The sequence below is a fragment of the Zalophus californianus genome, chromosome 11, assembly GCF_009762305.2.
Source record: "Zalophus californianus isolate mZalCal1 chromosome 11, mZalCal1.pri.v2, whole genome shotgun sequence".
Taxonomy (NCBI): domain Eukaryota; kingdom Metazoa; phylum Chordata; class Mammalia; order Carnivora; family Otariidae; genus Zalophus; species Zalophus californianus.
Window position 1 is genome coordinate 31,135,885 of NC_045605.1, and position 24,996 is coordinate 31,160,880.

Here is a 24,996-nt window from a genome sequence, read left to right on the forward strand (position 1 = left end):
ACTGACCTAATTTCTGGCTAATGGATTAGAATGGAAATGATATTGAAATTCTAATCAAGCATTTAGACGGTAGGGCTATAACTCTGGAAAACAGTATGGAGGCTCCTCAAATAGTTGAAAATAGAGCTACCCTATGACCCAGCAATTGCACTACTGGGTATTTACCCCAAAGATACAAATGTAGTGATCTGAAGATATACATACACCCCAGTGTTTATAGCAGCAGTGTCCACAATAGCCAAACTGTGGAAAGAGCCCGGGTGTCCACCAACAGATGAATGGATAAAGAAGATGTGAGATTATATATTTATATATATATATATATATATATATATATATATATATATATATATATATAATGGAATATTATGCAGCCATTAAAACATGAAATATTGCCATTTGCAACAACGTGGATGCAACTCGAGTGTATTATGCTAAGCGAAATAAGTCAATCAGAGAAAGTCAAGTATCATAGGATCTCAGCGATATGTGGAATTTCAGAAACAAGGCAGAGGATCATACGGGAAGCGAGGGAAAATGAAACAATAGGAAACCAGAGAGGGAGACAAACCATAAGAGATTCTTAATCTCAGGAAACAAACTGAGGGTGGGTTGAGTGGAGGGGGCAAGAGGGATGGGTTAAATGAGTGACAGACATTGGGAGGGTATGTGCTATGGTGAGCATTTTGAATTGTGTAAGGCTGATGAGTCACAGACCTGTACCCCTGAAACAAATAATACATTATATGTTACTAAAAAGAAAAAGTAGAGTAGATCAACAAAACTACACTTGATCTTAGCCAAAAGGCCGAGAAGTGATAGTAGATCAACAAAACTAGAAGCTGGTTCTTTGAAAGAATTAATAAGATCTATAAACCTTTGACCAGACTTATCCAAAAGAAAAGACCCAAATTAATAAAATTATGAATTAAAGGGGAGAGATCATGACTAACACCAAGGAAATAGAAACAATTATTAGAAATTATTATCAGGAAATATATGCCAATAAATTAAGCCACCTGGAAGAAATGAGTGACTTCCTGGAAACTGATAAACTACCAAGACTAAGACAGGAAGAAATTGATAATCTGAATAGACCAATAATCAGTAACAAAATTGAAACAGTAATCAAAAACCTCCCAAAAAACGAGTCCAGGCCAGATGGCCTCCCAGCGGAATTCTACCAAACATTTAAAGAAGAAATAATTCCTATTCTTCTGAAGCTCTTCCAAAGAATAGAAACAGAAGGAAAACTTCCAAACTCATTCTATGAGGCCAGCATAACCTTGATCCCAAAACCAAAATAGAGAATTACAGAGGAATCAACATGGGTACCAAAATTCTCACCAAAATACTAGCCAATAGGATCAAACAGTACATTAAAAGGATTATTCATCACGACCAGGTGGGATTTATTACTGGGATGCAAGGGTGGTTTAACATCTGCAAATCAATCACTGTGATAGAACACATTAATAAAAAAAAGACAAGAACCATATGATCCTCTCAAATGATGCAGAAAAAGCATTTGATAAATATAACATCTTTTCCTGATTAAAACTCTTCAGAGTGTATGGATAGAGGGACTATTCCTCAATTTCATAAAAAATACCTATGAAAAGCCATCAGCGAATATCATTCTCAAGGGGTCAAGCTGAGAGCTTTTCCCTTAAGATCAGGAACACATCAAGGATGACCACTCTTGCCACTATCAGTCAACATAATACTAGAAGTTCTAGCAACAGCAATCATACAACAAAAGAAATAAAAGGTATTCAAATTGGCAAAGAAGAAGTCAAACTCTCTCTCTCTTCACAGATGACATGATACTTTATGTGGGAAAGCCAAAAACTCCACCCTTAAATTATTAGAACTCATACAGCAATTCAATAATGTGGCAGGATAAAAAATCAATGCACAGAAATCAGTTCCTGTTCTATATAGTAACAACGTAACTGTAGAAAGAGAAATTAGGGAATCAATTCCATTTACAATTGCACCAAAACCATAAAATACCTTGGAATAAGCCTAACCAAAGAGGTAAAGGATCTATACTCTAGAAATTACAGAACACTTAGGAAATAAATTGAGGAAGACACAAAAGGAGGGAAAAATACCCCATGCTCATTGATTGGAAGAATAAATATTGTGAAAATGTCTATGCTACCCAGAGCAATCTACACTTTCAACACCATCCCAATCAAAATACCATTGGCACTTTTCAAAGAGCTGGAACAAACAATCCTAACATTTGTATGGAACAAATAAAGACTGCAAATAGCCAAGGAAATGTTGAAAAAGAAAAACAAAATTGGGGACATCACAATGCATGATTTCAAGCCATATTACAAAGCTGGATATCAATCAGACCACTCTGTACACCCACAAAATCAGCCTGAGATGTAAGAAGATACACCTGGATCTCTACAAACAGAGTATCCCCAGCGGTTGTTTTCGAGATATGAAACGGAGAGCCATGCTTCTGTGGGCAGATATCAGAAGATAAGCGGAAGGGAGAGTGAGCCTCCGGGATCCTGCACCACTGGTGTGTGAAAGCTTCTCCCTCTGTGGACAAGGCACAGACTCGCAGACTGATAGCAGTGGGGAAAGAACTTTAGGGCAGCCCTCCAGGTTGAAACCTGGAGCTGCAGGGGCACGTGTGCAAACTGGGGGTGGCTCTTGGTTTTAGAACATGAAGGGTAGAGACTGCCTGGACCTGGAAGAGAGGGTTGGGAGTGCTGCTGTGGGGCAGACAACCCAGGACACTACATTTTTAGCAGCACAGACAGAAACAGAGACAGTATGGCCTGGAGAGCTCACTGAAGAATAGACTATGATCTCTCTGTTCTGAGGCAGTGGTTTGGATACAGTCACTTCTGCTCTGACTCTCTGAAGAGAAATGGAAAGCCGCCAGAGAACAAAAGCCCCTAAAAACCGGTTTTCACTGAGCCCATCCCCCCCTACAGGGGGCAGGTCTGCCCAAACAGGTTGCCTGACTAACAGTCCAGCAGGTCCCTCCCCCAGAAGACAGTCTGGGAGTACAAGAAGCTGACAACCCTAAGGTCCCTATAAAACAGGTGCATCTTGCTTGGGTTGTGGTCATTAATTTGGACTCTACATTCTTTCAACCACCCCTCAACAGAATGACTAAGAGGAGGAACCCCCCAAATAGGAAAGACTCAGAGACTGTGACTTCTGCCACAGATTTGCAAGTGGACATAGATAATAAGCAAGATGTCGGAAATAGACTTCAGGGTAACAGTTATGAGGGCAATAGCTAGAATGGAGAAAATGATTAATGGCAGCATAGAGTCTCTAAGGGTAGAAATGAGAGCTGATCTGGCAGAACTTAAAAATGTTATCAATGAGATTCAATCTAATCTAGAGACTCTAACAGCTAGGGTAAATGAGACAGAAGAATGAATTAGTGATCTAGACGACAAACTGATAGAAAAGAAGGAATGGGAGGAAGTCTGGAACAAACAGCTTAAAATCCATAAAAACAGAATTAGAGAAATAAGTGATGCCAAGAAATGTTCCAATGTCAGAATTATTGGGATCCCTGAGGAGATCGAGAGAAAGAGAGGACTAGAAGATATATTTGAGCAAATTGTAATGGAGAACTTCCCTAATCTGGGGAATGAAGCAAGCATTCATATCCTAGAGGTAGAGAGGACCCCTCACAATTTGAAGGAGAACAGATCAATGCCCTGGCATGTAACAGTAAAACTCACAAATCTTAGAACCAAGGAAACCATCTTAAGGGCAGTTAGGGGGAAGAGATTACTTACATATAGAGAGAGAAACATCAGAATAACATCAGACGTATCCACAGAGACCTGGCAAGCCAGAAAGGGCTGGCAAGACATATTCAGAGTACTAAATGAGAATAACATGCAGCCAAGAATACTTTATCCAGCAAGGCTGTCACTTAGAATGGATGGAGAGATACAGAGCTTCCAGGACAAGCAGAAACTGAAAGTATTTGTGACCACTAAGCCAGCCCTGCAAGAAACATTAAGGGGGGGTTCTATAAAAGGAGAAAGACCCCAAGAGGGATATAGAACAGAAATTTACAGAGACAATCTATAGGAACAAGGACTTCACAGGCCACATGATGACAATAAAATCATATCTTTCAATAAACACCTCAACATGATCAGCCTAACTACTCTGTAAAGCAGCACAGAGTTACAGATTGGATAAAAAGACAGGACCCATCCATATGCTGTTTAAAAGAGATTCATTTTGAACCTAAAGATACATCCAGACTGAAAGTGAAGGGATGGAGATCAATCTTTCATGCCAAAGGAACTCAAGAGAAAGCTGGAGTAGCAATTCTCATATCAGAAATTTTAGATTTTAAGCTAAAGACTGTAGTTAGAGACACAGAAAGATACTATATCATTTTAAAAGGTCTATCCACAAGAAGATTTAACAATTGTAAATATCTATGCGCCCAACATGAGAGCAGACAACTACATAAGCCAACTGTTAACCAAAACAAAGAGACATATTGATAATAAGTGGTTAATTGTAGGAGACCTCAACACTCCACTCTCAGCAATAGACAGATCATCTAAGCAGAAAATCAACAAAAAAACAAGAGCTTTGAATGACACACTGGACCAGAAGGACCTCACAGATATATACAGAACATTCCATCCTAAAGCAACAGAATACTCATTCTTCTCCAGCGCATATGGAACTTTCTCCAAAATAGACCACATACTGTGTCACAAATCAGGTCTCAACTGATACCAAAGATTGAGATTATTCCCTGTGTATTTTCAGACCATAATGCTTTAAAACTGGAACTCAATCATAACAAAAAATTTGGAAGAAATTCAAACACTTGGAAGCTAAATGCCACTCTGCTTAAGAATGTTTGGGTCAACCACAAAATCAAAGAAGAACTTAAACAATTCATGGAAACCAATGAGAACAAAAACACATTGGTCCAAAACCTTTGGGATACTGCAAAGGCTGCCCTAAGTGGGAAATACTTAGCCATCCAAGCTTCATTCAAAAAAAAAAAAAAAATAGAAAAATCCTGAATTCACCAACTAACTTTACACCTTAAAGAACTAGAGAAAAAACAGCAAATGATACCTAAGCCATGCATTAGAAGAGAAATAATTAAGATTAGAGCACAGATCAATAGATTAGAAACCAGAAATACAGTAGAGCAGATCAATGAAACTAGAAGCTGGTTCTTTGAATGAATTAGTAAGATCAATAAACCACTGGCCAGATATATCCAAAAGAAAAAAGAAAGGACCCAAATTAATAAAATTATGAATGAAAGGGGACAGATCACGACAAACACCAAAGAAATAGAAACAATTATTAGAAATTATTATCAACAACTACATGCCAATAAATTAAGCAACCTGGAAGAAATGGATGCCTTCCTGGAAACCTATACGCTCCCAAGACTGAAACAGGAAGAATTTGACAACCTGAATGGACAAATGACCAGTAACGACATTGAAGCACTGATCAAAAACCTCCCAAAAAACAAGAGTCCATGGCCTGATGGAGTCCCTGGGGAATTCTACCGAACATTCAAAGAAGAAATAATACCTATTCTCTTGAAGCTGTTTCAAAAAATAGAAACAGAAGGAAAGCTTCCAGACTCATTCTATGAGGCCAGCGTTACCTTAATCCCCAAACCAGGCAAAGACCCTATCAAAAAGGAGAATTTCAGACCAATACCTCTGATGAATATCGATGCCAAAATTCTCAACAAAATCCTAGCAAATACGATCCCACAGTACATTAAAAGGATCATCCACCATGACCAAGTGGGATTTATCCTTGAGTTGCAAGGGTGGTTCAACATCCGCAAATCCATCACTATGATAAAACACATTAATAGGAGGGAGAAGAAGCATATGATCCTCTCAATTGATGCAGAAAAAGCATTTGACAAAATACAGCATCCTTTCCTGATTAAAACTCTTCAGGGTGTAGGAATAGAGGGAATATTCCTCAAGTTCATAAAATCCATCTATGAAAAACCCACAGTGAATATCATTCTCAATGGGAAAAAACTGAGGGCCTTTCCCTTAAGATCAGGAACACTACACGATGCAATCAGAAAACAAAAAGAAATAAAAGGTATTCAAATTGGCAAAGAAGAATTCAAATTCTCTCTCTTCACAGATGACATGACACTTTATGTGGAAAACCTAAAAGACTCCACCCCCAAATTACTAGAACTCATACAGCAATTCAGTAATGTGTCAGGATACAAAATCAATGCACAGAAATCAGTTGCTTTCTTATACACTAACAATGTAACTGTAGAAAGAGAAATTAGGTAATCGATTCCATTGACAATAGCACCTAACGCCATAAGATACCTTGGAATAAACCTAACCAAAGAGTCAAATGATCTATACTCTAGGAACTACAGAACACTCATGAAAGAAATTGATGAAGACACAAAAAGAAGGAAAAACATTCCATGCTCATGGATTGGAAGAATAAACATTGTGAAAATGTCTATGTTGCCCAGAGCAATCTACACTTTCAATGCCATCCCAATCAAAATACCAATGGCATTTTTCTAAGTCCTGGATCAAACAATCTTAAAATTTGTATGGAACCAGCAAATACCTTATATCACCAAGGAAATGTTGGAAAAAAAAAACCCTGGGGGCATCACGTTGCCTGATTTCAAGCTATATTACAAAGCTGTGATCATCAAGACAGCATAGTACTGGCACAAAAACAGACACACAGATGATTGGAATAGAATAGATAGAGAGCCCAGATATGGACCTTCAACCCTGTGATCAACTAATCTTTGACAAAGCAGGAAAGAATGTCCAATGGAATAAAGACAGTCTCTTCAAAAAATGGTGTTGGGAAAATGGACAGCCACCTGAAGAAGAATGAAACTTGATCATTTTCTTACACCCTACGCAAAGATAAACTCTAAATGGATGAAAGACATCAATGTGAGATAGGAATCCATCAAAATCCTAGAGGAGAACATCGGCAGTAATCTCTTCAACATCAGCCACAGCAACTTCTTTCAACACAGGTATCCAAAGGCAAGAGTCACAAAAGTGAAAATGAACTTTTGGGACTTCATCAAGATAAAAAGCTTCTGCACCCAAAGGAAATGGTGAACAAAACAAAGAGGCAACCCAAGGAATAGAATAAAATATTTGCAAATGACACTACAGATAAAGGGCTGTTATCCAGAATCTAAAAGAACTTCTCAAACTCAAGACCCAAACAACAAATAATCAAGTCCAAAAATGGGCAGAAGACATGAACAGACACTTCTCCAAAGAAGACATACAAATGACTGATAGACAAATGAAAAAATGTTCATCATCATTAGCCATCAGGGAAATTCAAATCAAAACCACATTGAGATACCACCTTACACCAGTTAGAATGGCAAAATTTGACAAGGCAAGAAACAACAAATGTTGGCAAGGTTGTGTAGAAAGAGGAACTTTCTTACACTGTTGGTGGGAATGCAAGTTGATACAGTCACTCTGGAAACCAGTGTGGAGGTTCCTCAAAAAGTTAAAAATAGAGTTATCCTATTACCCAGCAATTGCAGTACTGGGCATGTACCCCAAAGATACAGATGTAGTGAAAAGGAGGGCCAGATGCACCCCAATGTTCTTAGCAGCAATGTCCACAATAGCCAAACTGTGGAAAGAGCCAAGAAGCCCTTCAACAGATGGATAAAGATGTTGTCCATATATACAATGGAATATTACTCAGCCATCGGAAAGGGTGAACACCCAACTTTTGCATCAACATGGGTGGAACTGGTGGTGATTATGCTAAGTGAAATAAGCCAAGTAGGGAATGTCAATTATCATATTTCAGTTATTTGTGGAACATAAGGAATAGCATGGAGGACATTAGAAGGAAGGGAAAAATGAAGTGGGGGAGTCAGAGGGGGAGATGAACCATGAGAGACTATGGACTCTGGGAAACAAACTGAGGGTTTCAAAGGGGAGGGAGTGGGGAGATGGGTTAGTCCAGTGATGGGTATTAAGTATGGTATGTATTGCATGCAGCACTGGGTGTTATACACAAACAATTGGAATCATGGAACACTACATCAAAAACTAATGATGTACTGTATGGTGAGTAATATAAATAAATCAGATAGATATAGATGATAGATGGATAGATAGATAGATAGATAGATAAATGATAGATGATAGATGATGATAGATAGATAGATGATAGATAGATAGATAGATAGATAGATAGATAGATAGATAGATAGATAGATGATAGATAGATAGATAGATATAGATAGATAGATGATAGAAAGAAGGTTTTTATAATAAGTTACCCATATCTTAGTATTATTGTCCCACTTCCTAAAAATTTTAATGCTAGGAAATGATTATAGAATGCTTGATACACCTCATATGCCAATTCATCACAATTTTGTTGTTTTCTCCACCTTCCTTTTCAGGATTACCAGACACCACTATTCTTTGGACATTGGGCTAAATCTAAGATCAGATTCTGCAGTGTGGAAGTGGATCACATCATGCCCCAGAGATTCCGTCTGTGCTCCAGGCCAAACTTACTCCTGGCATTGAATGTTCAGAGACACTGAATCAGAAGCTCCCTGGGGTATCATTTGAATCCACCCCATAACTGGTTTTCACTCCTGCAGGGCATATTACCAGTTTCCCTGAAGGACACTGGAGCAGAAGGAGAAACAAATGAGGCCCCTGAGAGAGTATACCCAGATGTGAGAGTTCCTGCCAGTGCAAGCCATGGTAAGGAGCAGCAAGAGGTTCTGGGGGGAGAAAGGAGACTGTACCTGACCATTTGAAAGACATACTACCACCACCATGCAAAGAGTGTCCTGGGAGATAATAGTTTATAAACATCTGATTCCTGACATGCTGCTTCAGCTTTCATCCTGACCTTCCCCCATTGCTCCTGAAATCACTCTGAGTGTCTAGAAAAGCCCTGGCAGGAGGGCAAATATTATTATGTTAATGATTGCTTTGAAGAGTAACTGAGAGTAATTAGTCTTTCTAAATGCACGAAAACATCAGGAAAGGCAACGCAGCATAGGCTCAAGGGGATAGGATTTCAAATCTGACTAGAAAAGATGATTTACTACCTTTCTGACATTTCTTCTTCATTTTTTCTTATACAAAATGGGGAAGTTAATAATACCATGTTCTATAACAGTTGTAATGATCAAATGGAATATCTATAAAAGGATGTTTAACAAGTAGCAAATTGTGACTGGGTTAATAAATATTATTCCACTATGATAGTGAGTAAGATTATGTAAAGATCATAACAAAAATATGACATTTGATGCACATTATCTCTTGTGGTTGCTATTTTGTAGTTATTACTGGTAAAAAATAAACTGTGAGTGAGTTCTAATGATAAAATATTAACTGGAAAAAACAAAATTTAAAAATAGAATATACTCAACAATCTTAACATATAAAAATACATAAGTTTAAAGAGAAAACCAGGAAAAATATATCTCGGGGGGGATTAATTACAAGCTTAAAAGGGAGATTTATTGGAATGTTTGCTCAGTACCTTTTTTTGTTTGTTTGTCTTAATTTTTTATTTAAATTCAATTTAGATTGCTCAGTACCTTTTTTTTTTTTTAGGAAGTCTGCTTTCATCCCCTAATCCAATTAAGTGCAGTGGAAGTGACTATGTTCTGTCATCATACTTCTCTAATCCAAGTTGTGCTATATATTATTGGGTCAGAGATGATCTATATAAGTTGGGCCCAGGCCTCTTTCTAAAGGGTCCAAGTAGAGAGAGGGAGTATGATAATTAAGTTTCTCTCTGCATAGCTGAGCCATAAATTCTAAAACTTGGAAAGTTGGTGGTTATGTTTTCTGTCACATGAAAAAATACAACAAAAATAGACACTCCTAGATTTTATTTATTTTTTTTATTTTTTACAGATTTTATTTATTTGACAGAGAGAGATAGTGAGAGCAGGAACACAAGCAGGGGGAGTGAGAGAAGGAGAAGCAGGCTTCCTGCCAAGCAGGGAGCCCGATGCAGGGCTTGATCCCAGGACCCGGGGATCATGACCTCAGCCGAAGGCAGACACTTAATGACTGAGCCACCCAGGTGCCTCGACACTCCTAGATTTTAAAAACACTGAAAGAAATGTTAGGAGATCCCTGTACAAGAAATATTAGAAAAAGTTCTTCAGATCCCTATTGCCATTGGCCACAAATTACAGATTTGACAGTAATTCAAATCTACACAAAAATCAAAGTGCAATAGTAAAGGTAATTACATAATTACAAAAGAGTATATATGCATATCTCTTCTACTTTTGTCCCTTAACTGATTTAAAAGGCAATAGTATAAAACAATATGTATATAATTGTATTATTGGGCCTATAACATATGGAAATATATTTAGCAATAACAGCACAAAGGAGGCAAGTGGGAGCAAAGCTGTACAGGGCACAGATGATAACTTGAATCCAATGAAAGTAATAAAAAGAAACAGAATGATTAATGTAACAAATTCTATATATGTGTGTGTATAATAATATACACACACACATAATTCACTGCCTTCTAACCTCCTTTATTTCTGATGAATCAGTTGTTAAATTTGTTGGGGTTTTTAAAAATACACAATCATATACATTATATACTAATATACATAATTGCTCTTTACTTCCCTCAATATGTTTAAAAGCATTAGATTATATAATCATTTTAAAAATAAACTTTTGGGCTTGTAACATATATAGATTTAATATGTCTAAAAAAATTCCACAAGTATGTGGGGTAAAAATAGATCTATATGGGGTAAAGTTTCTATATTTCACTGGAACTAAGTCAGAACAATATGAAGTAAATTCTGATAAGTTAGGATGTATATTTTAAGTTTTAGAGCAACCACTAAGAAAACAACTCAAAAAATATACTTTCAAACTCCTTCAAAGAAATTTAAATGTTACACTAGATAATATCCACTTAATATAATAGAAGGCTATAAATGAGGAATAGAAGAACAAAAATGACATAAGACTAATAGGAAACAAAAATAAAATGGCACATGATGGGGCACCTGGGTGCCTCAGTCAGTTAAGCAGCTGCCTTCAGCTGAGGTCATGATCCCAGCCTCTTGGGATTAAGCCCCATATCAGGCTCCCTGTTCAGTGGGGAGTCTGCTTCTCCCTCCCCTGTTCTTGTGCTCTTGCTTGCTCTCTCTCTCTCTTTCTCTCTCAAATAAATAAAAATAAATAAAATGGCACATAAAAAGTTAGCTATGTTAATGATAACATTAAGAGTGAATGAATTGGACAATTCAATGAAAAGGCAGACATTGTCACATTAGTTTTCCTTTTTTTTTTTTTAAGATTCAACTATATGCTGTCTACAGGAGAAATAACTTAGGTTTAAAGATATCTCCACTCCCCAAAGTCCTTCTCCCCAAAGGAACCCATCCCAGTGTATTTGATATATGACCTTAGAGATAACAAATTTTGGAGATAGATAGACGATAGATAGATAGATGATAGATAGATAGATGATAGATAGAATCTTTAAAATGCATAGTTTTTAATGTTTTTTCATGTTTTTAGATGTTATTATACTATGAATTATGCTTTCTCTTTTGCTTTTTCTTTTACTCTTTTATCATGTTGCAATCCACTAGTACCCCATATTCCTCCAGGAGTGTCCTTTCTCCTTTTCCTTATGCTCAGCCACTTTTCCTTCCCACATAATAATGATCCCCCAGGATTTGGAATGCCAAAACCTCTAAAACCCAAACCTAAGAGTTGATACTGCCAAAGACATAGAGATCCCATGATTGCCATAGCTGGACTAGGCCTGCATCACCATGAGATGCCAATATCCCAGAAGCAAGACAGATGTAGATGGGCTGAGTGTCTGTGGCAGATAAAGGTAAGGAAGGAACTAGATCCCACCATGCAGGGAGTATTTGATGGATATCATTGGATCCTGTATATGCTAGGTGCTACCCTAAGTATGGAATGAGGTAATGAAAAGGAGATAAAGTCATTCCATTTCAAGATAATGATGCAAGAAGACCCTGAATTCACCATCTCCCATGAACACACCAAATCTGCAGCTATATATGAACAACTTCCTCTGGAAAAAAACTAAAAACTACCTGAGTGGATCCTATACATTGGGCAAAAGAGAAAAAGACACACACACTCACGTACATTGAAGTGGATAACAGAGGCTGAGACACAAACAAACCCCATTCTCAGCACAGTGACCCAGAATTGGGAGGGAACTAAAAAACCTGGAGTTTCTCCCTGTGGAGTGAAGAGTTTGAATATCAAATTGGACATCCCAGCTTTTAAAGCCTGCACCTGAGAGACAAGCCCCCAAAACATCTAGTTTGAAAAACAATGTTCAGATCCACAAAACCTACAAGGATAGAGTGAACTGAGTAAAGGCTCTAAAAGGTCTCACATGCTTGGACACACTCACCCCAAAGCCTAGCACAGAAACAGCCAATCATGGCCATGAGTTATGTGAGAAAGGTCTTGCACTGATATTGGTAGTTACTGGATGATCAGCGGGTGGTTGCTGAGGGTTAGAGTGTCTGTGGTAATTTTTTAAAATAAGACAACAAAATAATTCAACATCAATTTAATCTTCCTTTTGCAAACAATTTCTCTGTAGCAGGTGATGATGTTTGATAACATTTTACCCACAGTAGAACTCCTTTCAAAATTCAGTTAAACCTATCAAACCTCAGCTGTTGCTTTATCAACAAAATTTATGTTATATTCTAAATCTTTTGTTGTCACTTCAACAATCTTTATAGCATCTTTACCAGCAGTAAATTCCACCTCAAGAAACCACTTTCTTTGCTCATCTATAAGAAAGCAACTCCTCATCTTTAAAGTTTTATCACAAAATTGCAGCAATTCATTCACATCTTCAGGCTCCACTTCATATTCTAGTTCTCTTGCTATTTCTATCACATTTGTAGTTACTTCCTCCACTAAAAGCTTGAAACCCTCAAGTCATCCATGAGAATTGAAGTCAACTTCTTTCAAACTTCTGTTAATGTTGACACTTTACCTCTTCCCATGAATCACAACTGTTCTTAATGACATCTAGAATGGTGAATAATTTCCAGATGGTTTTTAATTTACTTTGCCCAGATCTATCAAAGGAATTACATATATGTCAGCTATAGCCTTATGTAATGTATTTCTTAAACAATAATACTTAAAGTGCCTGGGTGGCTCAGTCAGTTAAGCGTCTGCCTTCGGCTCAGATCATGATCCCAGGGTCCTGGGATCGAGACCCGCATCGGGCTCCCCGCTCAGCGGGGAGCCTGCTGCTCCACCTGCTTGTGCTCTCTCTCTCTTTCTCTCTCTGCCAAATAAATAAATAAAAATTTCTTTAAAAAAAGGAAAACAATAATACTTAAAAGTCAAAATTAGTCCTTGGTCCATGGGCTGCAGAATGGATAAGGTTAGCAAGCATAAAAACAACAATCTCATTGTACATCACCATCAGAACCCTTGGATGAGTAGGTGCATTGTCAACGAACAGCAATATTTTGAAAGGTATCTATTTTTTCTGAACAGTAGTTCTGAACGATGGGCTTAAAATATTCAGGAAACCATGTTGTAAGCAAATGGGCTGTCATCTGGGCTTTGTTGTTCCATTTATAGAGTGCAGGCAGAATCAGTTTAACATCATTCTTAAGGCCCTAGGAGTTCAGAATAATAAGTTAATATTGGCTTCAACTTAAAGTGCATTAGCTCCTAACAAGAGAGTCAACCTGTCCTTTGAATCTTTGAAGCCAGGCTTCAAAGTTACAGTGTAACTACTGTCATTATCTTGGTTAGAAATTCTGGATAACTTGCTATAGCATCTACATCTGCACTTGCTGCTTCATCTTGAACTTTTGCATTATGGAAATGACTTCTTTCCATAAACCTCAGAAACCAACCTCTGTTAGCTTAAAACTTCTGCAGCTTCCTTCCCTCTCTCAGTTTTCACGGAATTGAAGAGAGTTGGGGCCTTGTTCTGGATTAGGCTTTGGCTTAAAACAATGTTTTGGCTGATTTGATCTTCTATCCAGACTGTTAAAACTTTATCCATATCAGCCATAAGAGCGTTTTGCTTTATCATTTGTGTATTCACTGAAGTAACACCTTTAATTTCCTTCAAAACTTTTTCTTTGCATTAACAACTTGGCTAACTTTTTGGTGCAAGAGGCCTAGCTTTTGGCCTATCTCAGCTTTCAACATGCCTTCCTGACTAAGCTTAATCATTCCTAGTTTTTATTTAAAGTTAAAGACATGTAACTTTTTATTTTATTTGAATACTTAGGGGTCATTGTAAGGTTATTAATTGGCCAGATTTCAACATTTTTGTGTCTCAGGAAATACAAAATCCTCTCAGGAGAGGAAGAGAGATGGGGAAACAACCAGTTAGTTAACAGTCAGAGCACACACATTTATTAAGTTTGCTGTTTTATATGTGTGGCTCATGGCCCCTCACAATTACAATAGTAACATTAAAGATGTTTGATCAGAGATGATCATAACAAATATAATAATGAAGAAAAAGTTTGAAATATTGGGAGAATTACCAAAATGTGACACTGAAACATGAAGTGAGCAAATGCTGTTGGAGAAATGGTCTTGATAGATTTGTTTGTTGCAGGGTTACCACAAATGTTCAATTTGTAAGAAACACAGTATATGAAAAGTACAACAAAGTGAAGTACAATAAAATGCGATATGCCTATATACAGAAATATGTTGCGTTTTTATGCACTAATGATAAACTATCACAAAGAGAAATTGAGAAAATAATCCCACTTACAATTGCTTCAAAAATAATAAAATACCTAGGAATAAATTTAATCAAGAAGGTGAAAGATCTGTAAACTGAAAACTATAAAACACTAATGAAGGAAATTGAGGAAGACACAGATAAATGGAAAAATATTCTCTGCTCATGTACTGAAAGTATTAATGTTGTTAAAAATGCCCATATTTCCCAAGTAATGTATAGATTCAATGCAATCCCTATTAAAATACCAATGCGTTTTTTACAGAAATAGAACCAGCAATCCTAAAATTTGTATAGAACCACAAAAGACCCCAAATAGCCAAAGCAATCTTGAGAAAGAAGAACAAAGTTGAAGTAATTATGCTTTCTGATTTTGAACTATATTACAAAGCTGTAGTAATCAAATCAGTATTGTATTGGTATAAAAACAGACATATAGAACAATGGGATAAAGAGCTCAAAAAGAAATCCACAAATTTAAAGTCAAATTAATTTATGACAAAATAGCCAAGAATATACAATGGGAATAAGATAGTCTCTTCAGTAAATGGTGATGTAGAAACTGGAAATCCACATGCAAAAAATAGATAGATGATAGATAGATGATAGGTAGATAGATGATAGACACGTACATACATACATAGAAAAGAAAAGAGAAACTGGACCACTATCGTACACCATACACAAAAATTAAAATGGATTGAAGATTTGAATGTAAGACCTGAAACTATTAACCTCCTAGAGAAAAAAAAAATAGGCAGTAAGTTCTCTGACCTCAGTCTTGGCTATATATATATATATATATATATTTGATTTGGCACTAAAAGCAAAAGCAACAAAAGAAAAAGGAAACAAATGGAACTATATCAAACTAAAATTCTTCTGCACAGCAAAGGAAACCATCAACAAAATGAAAAGGCAACCAACTGAATAGGAAAAATATTTGCAAATCATATATCCAACAAGGTGTTAATATAGATAATATATAAAGCATTCATACAACTCAATAGCAATAAAACAAACAACCCAATTAAAAAATGGGCAGAGGACCTGAATTGACATTTCTCCAAAGAAGAAATACAGATTTCCAACAGGTACATGAAAAGATGCTCAACATCACTAATTATCAGGGAAATGCAAATAAAAACCACAATGAGATATCACCTTATACCTATTAGAATGGCTATTATAAAAAAGACAAGAAATAACAAGTGTTCGTGAGGATGTGGAGAAAACAAAACCATTGTGCACTGTCAGTGAGAATGTAAATTGGTGCAGTGAAAATGTCAGTTGGTACAGCCACTATGGAAAACAGTAGACAGGTTTCTCCAAAATCTAAAAATAGAACTACCATATGATCCAGTAATGTCACTTCCGGGTATTTATCTGAAGAAAACAAAGACGCTAATTTGAAAAGATATGTGTATCTCCATGTTCACTAAAGCATTATTTACAATAGCCAATGTTGGAAACAACCTAAATGTCCACTGATGGATAAAGAAAAAGTGGTATATGTGTAGACACACACACACAATTGGATATTATTCAGCTATAAAAAGAATAAAATCTTGCCATTGGTGACAACATGGTTGGACCTTGAAAGCATTATGCTATGTGAAATTCGTAAGACAGAGAAAGACCAATACCATAATATTTCACTGATATGTGTTATCTAAGAAATAGAAAAGCCCATACTCATAGACATTGCCTGCCAAGGGGTCGGGTGGAGCTGTAACGTGTAAAGAAGGTCAAAAGGAATAAACTTCCAGTTATAAATAAGCAAGTCATGATGTGTAATACACAGCATGGTTACTATATTTAATCATACTGTATTACATATTTGAAATTTGCTAAGAGACTAGATCTTAAAAGTTCTCATCACAAGAAAATATTTTGTAACTATGTATGCTGATGGATTTTAACTAGACTTATTGTAGTGATTATTTTGCAATATATACAAAGATTGAATTATTGTGTTGTATACCTGAAACTAATGTTATATGTCAATATTACCTCAATAAAAATTATTTTTGCCCCTAATATTTTCTAAGTGTACAATAAGGAAAAGAAGAGAGAGAAAGAAGAAAAAAAAAGGAGATTTTCCTACATTTGGGAAAAGTTAAGCTGTCTGGGGGATAAGATAAGCACAGAGGTAGCACCTGAGAACTAACAAGAGTTTCTGAATCCAGCTAATGTGTGTTTTGATCCCACAGGGTGCTGGGGAGCTTGGCCAGCTGACTGCACAGTCTGATTGAGCAGTGGCATCAGGGTGAGACTTGCTGAAGTATTCTCTGAGATGGAAACACAGTGTCCAGATCTCATGATAGATGGCACCTTCGAAATCAACAGCCCCTTATCTCAGACTATCTTCCATTTTGATTGGATCTGGTATTTTCTGTGTAAATCCCAGAGATAGGGGAAACATGGCTGTTAATTTCATTATCTAGCTCTCTGAAGATGTGTGTGTGTGTGTGTGCATGATTTAAGTAGCTGTGAAACACATGCACACCTATTTGTGAAGTTGGGATCCATAATTCTTTTTCCTTCTAAGCTTTGGCAACAAAGTGAGATTGTGCTGTCCATGAGCACTGTCCCGCTCTAAATATGGAGTAACAGAGAATGTGGTCCCTATTTCCTGACTTCCTTACCTGAAAGCACTTGAAAATACATTCTTTTCTGTGGTGGTACGGGTAAGAAGGTATTAGCTGAATAATCAGGAGATCTGTATTCCATGCCAGCTTTGCTTATTTAAGGGTGAGGCCTTGGATAGGACATGTACCACCTCAGACCCCAGTTTTCTAATTTGCAAAGATGTCACAGTAAGATCTTAAGATGTTTTTCTATTCTGACTTCATTGTGGTTAAATCCTGCCATTTACCATGCTGTGGAACCAAGCTGGGTCCACAGACACCAAAGTGTTAAAGGAAGAGATGATTTTAAGTACAGAGGGAAGTTTACTAGCCAGTAAAGGAGCGGACATTGTTGCCTGAGCACCAAAAGGACCAGGCTGGCAAAATGTCAGGAGAGAAGGCCCAGAGAGGGAAAAGAGGTGTGGTGGAGGCAGCCTGAGAGGGATAGGTCTACTGAGTGGAGCACAGGCAGGTGGTGCCTGATTTCATCTAGTCTACGGTTTGCAGAGTCTAGTTCAGCTGACACCAATGAGCAATCCTGGGGCAGGCAGCTTAGAGGCATCTTCCTGGAGAGTCTGCAGGACCCTGAGGGCTGAGGGAAGTTGTGTTTTAACTTAGCCATTGAGAGGCACCAGAAGAGCTGCTAATGCTTTGCTTAGATACAAAATTAGATGGGGTTGCTGGGTGATAGACATTGGGGAGGGTATGTGCTATGGTGAGTGCTGTGAATTGTGCAAGACTGTTGAATCACAGATCTGTACCTCTGAAACAAATAATACATTAGATGTTAAAAAAAAAAGAAGAAGAAGATAGCAGGAGAGGAAGAATGAAGGGGGAGATGAACCATGAGAGACGATGGACTCTGAAAAATATGAGGGTTCTAGAGGGGAGGGGGTTGGGAGGATGCATTAGCCTGGTGATGGGTATTAAAGAGGGCATGTTCTGCATGGAGCACTGGGTGTCATATGCAAACAATGAATCATGGAACACTACATCAAAAACTAATGATGTAATGTATGGTGATTAACATAACATAAAAAAATGCGACTAGTGTTTCAGATCTGAAAATTCATTAACTCTTGTAGATCTAAAAAAAAAAAAAAATAGAACTGTTTTGCTTAGAGAAGTCCCTGGTAGCAACTCAATTACCTTGAGTTATACCCCTCAGTGACTCTTTAAAGCTGAGTAAATGGAAAATTTGTTTAAATCTTCTCTGAGTGGGGTGGGGTTATATGTGTAGAAACAAAACCTGAACTCTCCCTTTTTGAAGCAGCCCCTCTGAAATCCTGCTCTAAATGTACAGTGTTTGTACTTAGACGTTACCAGACACTGGAATCCAGGCTCCACCAGCCCCAGCTCTGTGGCTTTGAGCAAGAGAGTTAATGCCTCTAAGCATTTATTTCCTCATTTGTAAAATGGGGATAATAATACCTTCCTTACAATGTACTCATGAGGGATAAGCTAACAAATATATGACATATGATAATGGTTCAATAACAATGGTTGTAATGATTAAACCACTACTTAATCAGGCTCCATATAAAAGGAGACCAGGGTAAGAGGACCACTTCTTCCTCCCTAGGGTGAAGATTAAGAGAATGACACTCCCAAAGTAGGTATGGGGTTTAAAGGAGAGCCAGTTCTCTCTGGGAGTCAGTGAGCGTCCTTCATCACAAAGCAGGATAATATGCATAATACGGATGTAGAACACATTGGAATTGAGCCTAATCAGCCATGAGAGGCTACTATGGGCCTGCTGGAGCCCAGAACAGCTACCTAAACACCTTCTACTTACTGGATTGAATCAGGAAGGGCTATTCCTACAGGCACATCTCCCTAGCCTTCTGAGCACACATCCTTCCAGCACTGGCAGTAGAAGGAAAGGTCAGACTCTCTGAGCCACTCACACTCTGCTTCTTTGGGAATCAATAGAGACTGAGTCCTAAGTCCTGTTTCCAAGAGCCTCCCTCCCTCCCATTCAAAAATCATCTTGATTTTTGGCTTATCCAAGACAAATTCTTAATTTTATACTGTGAAATATCTCCTCTCACCATCATATACAATAAACATTGAAAGAAAGGCAATCAGCTGAGAGGACAGCATCTTATTCCCTCCTAAGTGACATGCAAGCAATCAAGTGTGTTGCCTTCTTGGTGTTTCCAGTTCCCACTGTGCTGCAACGTATAATCTCCTAAGTCACATACAAGTAATTGGGCCTGTTGCCCTCTTGGTGTCTCCTGTTCCCTCTGTACAACAGACTTGAGAGGAGTGTAAAAGGCTTCCATTCCTTCTCCCCTGGCTGACTAAGCAACAAGACCTGAGCCTGGCCGGGGCTGTGGTCTTTGTGTGCAGAGCTGGGTCCAGGGTACTCAATTTCCTCAGGAAGACAGTGTGGGAATCACATGTGTTTTAACTTTCATGTCTTGTAGCCTCTCACTGGTCTCCAGGACCTCTGGCTACTAATTCCAGCCCCAGCCCCTCTACAAAGGCTTCAACCAGCTTTTCAAGGACACCACCTGACAGCACCTACACTCATACCCATCCTTTGGGGGACTGAAGACTCAAAGGGGTAAACCTTTGACCAAGAAGAGATAGTAACATATATAAATTTTTCCTTCTTTTACTTCACTGATGAAAGATCCTGAGATATAGTTTGTATGAATTTCAAAGATGTACCCTTAGGACAGAACAAAATCAGCTATGTGTAGTAGCCTCCCTAGCAAATCCTCATTCTTGGCCTACATGCCCTGCTAACTTCATTCCCCTTGCTCACTCCCTAATCAAGGATATAAGCCCTATAACTCAGTCTCTGCTTTCTGGGTTACATGGGCTAGGGCAAGGCTTTCACACCAGGAGAGCTAGCCTCACATAAGCCATGGGGACTATAAGCCTAAAATACTTCCAAAATGGCCCTTGGTTGACCCATAGGGCCCATATTCACCTTGCTTGTAATCATTTTACAAAACTATACTGTGGGTAGGAGGCAGAGGATACTGAAACCTTGACAGACTGGAATCTCCTACTCTCCCTTTTCATGCTTTATTCCTACTTTCCTTTTCTCTCTTCTCTTTTCTTTTTCCTTTTCTTTCCTTTCCTTTTTTTTTTTTCCTCAGGTGGGGCGAGGCCTTCTGTTCCCAGACTTCATTTCTCTTCCCAGTGTTCATTTTCCCCTTATATAACAGTATTTCATGACGGCTCCTCCAATTCACATGAACCTGCAGCCAGAATCTTGGAATTGTCATTGATACCTCATTCCACCCTTCTAGCCTCACATGCGATCCATCACTAAGACCCATCAATTTGATCCACTAGATCATCTTTAATCTGTCCACTTCTCCCAATTCCCTCTGTAACACCCTAGTCCAAGTCATCTAGATACAACAATCTTTAACTTTTCCCACATCTACTCCTTCTCTTTCTAGACATTAAATTTTAATTGCTAATATCAGCCCACCTATGTTATTGTTCCTGCTCATTTAACACTTCTAAAAAATGTTCCATCACTCAACATTAAATCCAAATTTCTTGGCGTGACCTACAAGAATCTGTGAAATTCAACCATTGCTAGCCTGTCTAGGATCATCTCATTCCATGTTTTCCATTCCTATATGCCCGACATAATGGATTCCCACTCTTTTTGGTGCCTTGCACATGCTATTCCCCTATTTTCCTCTTTCTCCTCTTCTCCCTAGCTTTTCTGGGTTCTACTCATTGTTCAGGTCTCAGGAAAATGTGCTTTCCGCAAAGATTTCCTGATCACCACTCTAAACTCCTTCTGTAAAGCATGCCTTGTCTTCTATGCTTTCCCACTATTATAGAATGTCTGTTATCAATTTAGTCACAATTTTAACTAGATGTGTATTTGTGTGGTCATTGGTTTGCTTTATTTTTCTTTCTCAGTAATCTGCAGGCTCCAAGAAAGCAGGAGCAGTGTCTGTTTTGTTTGACACCAAACCCAAGTACCTAACACATCATAGAACCTCAATGAAAAAAAATTGTTGAATAAATAAGTGATTGAGTACAAGCAAATGAGGAGTGTGAATGAATGAGTAGTTAGCAGCTGTATGAGTAAATGAATGAGTGACTGAGCCTATGAATACTTGACATAGTGCTCTTCTATTAGGAGCAATCAGGGAAACACTTAAAAAAATCAAAAGTGCATTTCCCAAATAAAACAAAACAAAGCAAGTGAGTTCTAAAAAGAAAACAAAACAATCACTAACTTGGGTTATTTATGGAATTATTTGTTTGGATTAGTGAGTAGCATAACTGATAGAAGTTTCAAAAACAAATATATTTTTATAAATCCCAAAGATATAAATAAACTCTGATATGACAATTTCTTTTTGTAACTTAGTACCAAAAATATTTCACCTCTCTTATTTTTTTTTATCTTTTTTAATTTTTTATTGTTATGTTAATCACCATATATTACATCATTAGTTTTTGGTGCAGTGTTCCATGATTCATTGTTTGTTCATAACACCCAGTGCTCCATGCAGAACATGCCCTCCTCAATACCCATCACCAGGCTAACCCATCCCCCTACCCCCCTCCCCTCTAGAACCCTCAGTTTGTTTTTCAGAGTCCATCATCTCTCCTGGTTCGTCTCCCCCTCTGACATACTCCCCTTTTCTTCCTCTCCTATTATCGTCTTCTTTTTCTTTTTTCTTAAAATATGTTGCGTTATTTGTTTCAGAAGTACAGATCTGTGATTCAACAGTCTTTTTTTTTTTTTTAAGATTTTATTTATTTATTTGAGAGAGAGAGAATGAGAGATAGAGAGCACGAGAGGGAAGAGGGTCAGAGGGAGAAGCAGACTCCCCGCTGAGTAGGGAGCCCGATGTGGGACTCGATCCTGGGACTCCAGGATCATGACCTGAGCCGAAGGCAGTCGCTTAACCAACTGAGCCACCCAGGCGCCCCTGTGATTCAACAGTCTTGCACAATTCACAGCGCTCACCGTAGCACATACCCTCCCCAATGTCTATCACCCAGCCACCCCATCCCTCCCACCCCCAACCACTCCAGTAACACTCAGTTTCTTTCCTGAGATTAAGAATTCCTCATATCAGTGAGGTCATGTGATACATGTCTTTCTCTGATTGACTTATTTCACTCAGCATAACACCCTCCAGTTCCATCCACGTTGTTGCAAATGGCAAGATCTCATTCCTTTTGATGGCTGCATAATATTCCATTGTGTATATATACCACATCTTCTTTATCCATTCATCTGTCGATGGGCATCTTGGCTCTTTCCACAGTTTGGCTATTGTGGACATTGCTGCTATAAACATTGGGGTACACGTACCCCTTCGGGTCCCTACATTTGTATCTTTCTGGTAAATACCCAGTAGTGCAATTGCTGGATCGAACGGTAGCTCTAATTTCAACTGTTTGAGGAACCTCCATACTGTTTTGCAGAGGGGTTGCACCAGCTTGCATTCCCACCAACAGTGTAGGAGGGTTCCCCTTTCTCCACATCCCCGCCAACATCTGTCGTTCCCTGACTTGTTAATTTTAGCCATTCTGACTGGTGTGAGGTGGTATCTCATTGAGGTTTTGATTTGGATTTCCCTGATGCCGAGCGATGTTGAGCACTTTTTCATGTGCCTGTTGGCCATTTGGATGTCTTCTTTGGAGAAATGTCTGTTCATGTCTTCTGCCCATTTCTTGATTGGATTATTTGTTCTTTGGGTGTTGAGTTTGATAAGTTCTTTATAGATTTTGGATACTAGCCCTTTATCTGATATGTCATTTGCAAATATTTTCTCCCATTCTGTCGGTTGTCTTTTGGTTTTGTGGACTGTTTCTTTTGCTGTGCAAAAGCTTTTTATCTTGATGAAATCCCAATAGTTCATTTTTGCCCTGGCTTCCCGTGCCTTTGGCGATGTTTCTAGGAAGAAGTTGCTGTGGCTAAGGTCGAAAAGGTTGCTACCTGTGTTCTCCTTTAGGATTTTGATGGACTCCTGTCTCACGTTTAGGTCTTTCAACCATTTGGAGTCTATTTTTGTGTGTGGTGTAAGGAAATGGTCCAGTTTCATTCTTCTGCATGTGGCTGTCCAATTTTCCCAACACCATTTGTTGAAGAGACTGTCTTTTTGCCATTGGATATTCTTTCCTGCTTTGTCAAAAATAAGTTGACCATAGAGTTGAGGGTCCATTTCTGGGCTCTCGATTCTGTTCCATTGATCTATGTGTCTGTTTTTGTGCCAGTACCATACTGTCTTGATGATGACAGCTTTGTAATAGAGCTGGAAGTCCGGAATTGTGATGCCGCCACCTTTGCTTTTCTTTTTCAGTATTCCTCTGGCTATTCTGGGTCTCTTCTGGTTCCATACAAATTTTAGGATTATTTGTTCCATTTCTTTGAAAAAACTGGATGGTATTTTGATGGGGATTGCATTGAATGTGTAGATTGCTCTAGGTAGCATTGACATCTTCACAATGTTGGTTCTCCCAATCCATGAGCATGGAACGTCTTTCCATTTCTTTGTGTCTTCTTCGATTTCTTTCATGAGTATTTTATAGTTTTCTGAGTACAGATCCTTTGCCTCTTTGGTTAGATTTATTCCTAGGTATCTAATGGTTTTGGGTGCAATTGTAAATGGGATAGACTCCTTGATTTGTCTCTCTTCTGTCTCGTTGTTGGTGTATAGGAATGCCACTGATTTCTGTGCATTGATTTTATATCCTGCTACTTTACTGAATTCCTGTATGAGTTCTAGCAGTTTTGGGGTGGAGTCTTTTGGCTTTTCCACATACAGTATCATATCATCTGCAAAGAGTGAGAGTTTGACTTCCTCTTTGCCAATTTGGATGCCTTTGATTTCTTTTTGTTGTCTGATTGCTGTGGCTAGGACTTCTAATACTATGTTGAATAGCAGTGGTGAGAGTGGACATCCCTGCCGCGTTCCTGACCTTAGGGGAAAAGCTCTCAGCCTTTCCCCATTGAGAATGATATTCGCTGTAGGTTTTTCATAGATGGCTTTTATGATATTGAGGTATGTACCCTCTATCCCTATACTCTGAAGAGTTTTGATCAAGAAAGGATGTTGTACTTTGTCAAATGCTTTTTCTGCATCTATTGAGAGGATCATATGATTCTTGTTCTTTCTTTGTTAATGTATTGTATCACGTTGATTGATTTGCGGATGTTGAACCAGCCTTGCAGCCCAGGAATAAATCCCACTTGGTCATGGTGAATAATCCTTTTAATGTACTGTTGGATCCTATTGGCTAGTATTTTGGTGAGAATTTTTGCATCTATGTTCATCAAGGATATTGGTCTGGAATTCTCTTTTTTGATGGGGTCTTTGTCTGGTTTTGGGATCAAGGTAATGCTGGCCTCATAGAATGAGTTTGGAAGTTTCCCTTCCATTTCTATTTTTTGGAACAGTTTCAGGAGAATAGGTATTAATTCTTCTTGAAATGTCTGATAGAATTCCCCTGGGAAGCCATCTGGCCCTGGGCTTTTGTTTCTTGGGAGGTTTTTGATGACTGTTTCAATTTCCTTAGTGGTTATAGGTCTGTTCAGGTTTTC

At 38.2% G+C, this 24,996-nt stretch overlaps 1 pseudogene; it reads right to left on the reverse strand.

The window, feature by feature from the left end:
- Positions 1 to 656: 656 nt before the first annotated feature.
- On the reverse strand, positions 657 to 820 carry LOC113915649 (annotated as a pseudogene).
- Positions 821 to 24,996: the final 24,176 nt, after the last annotated feature.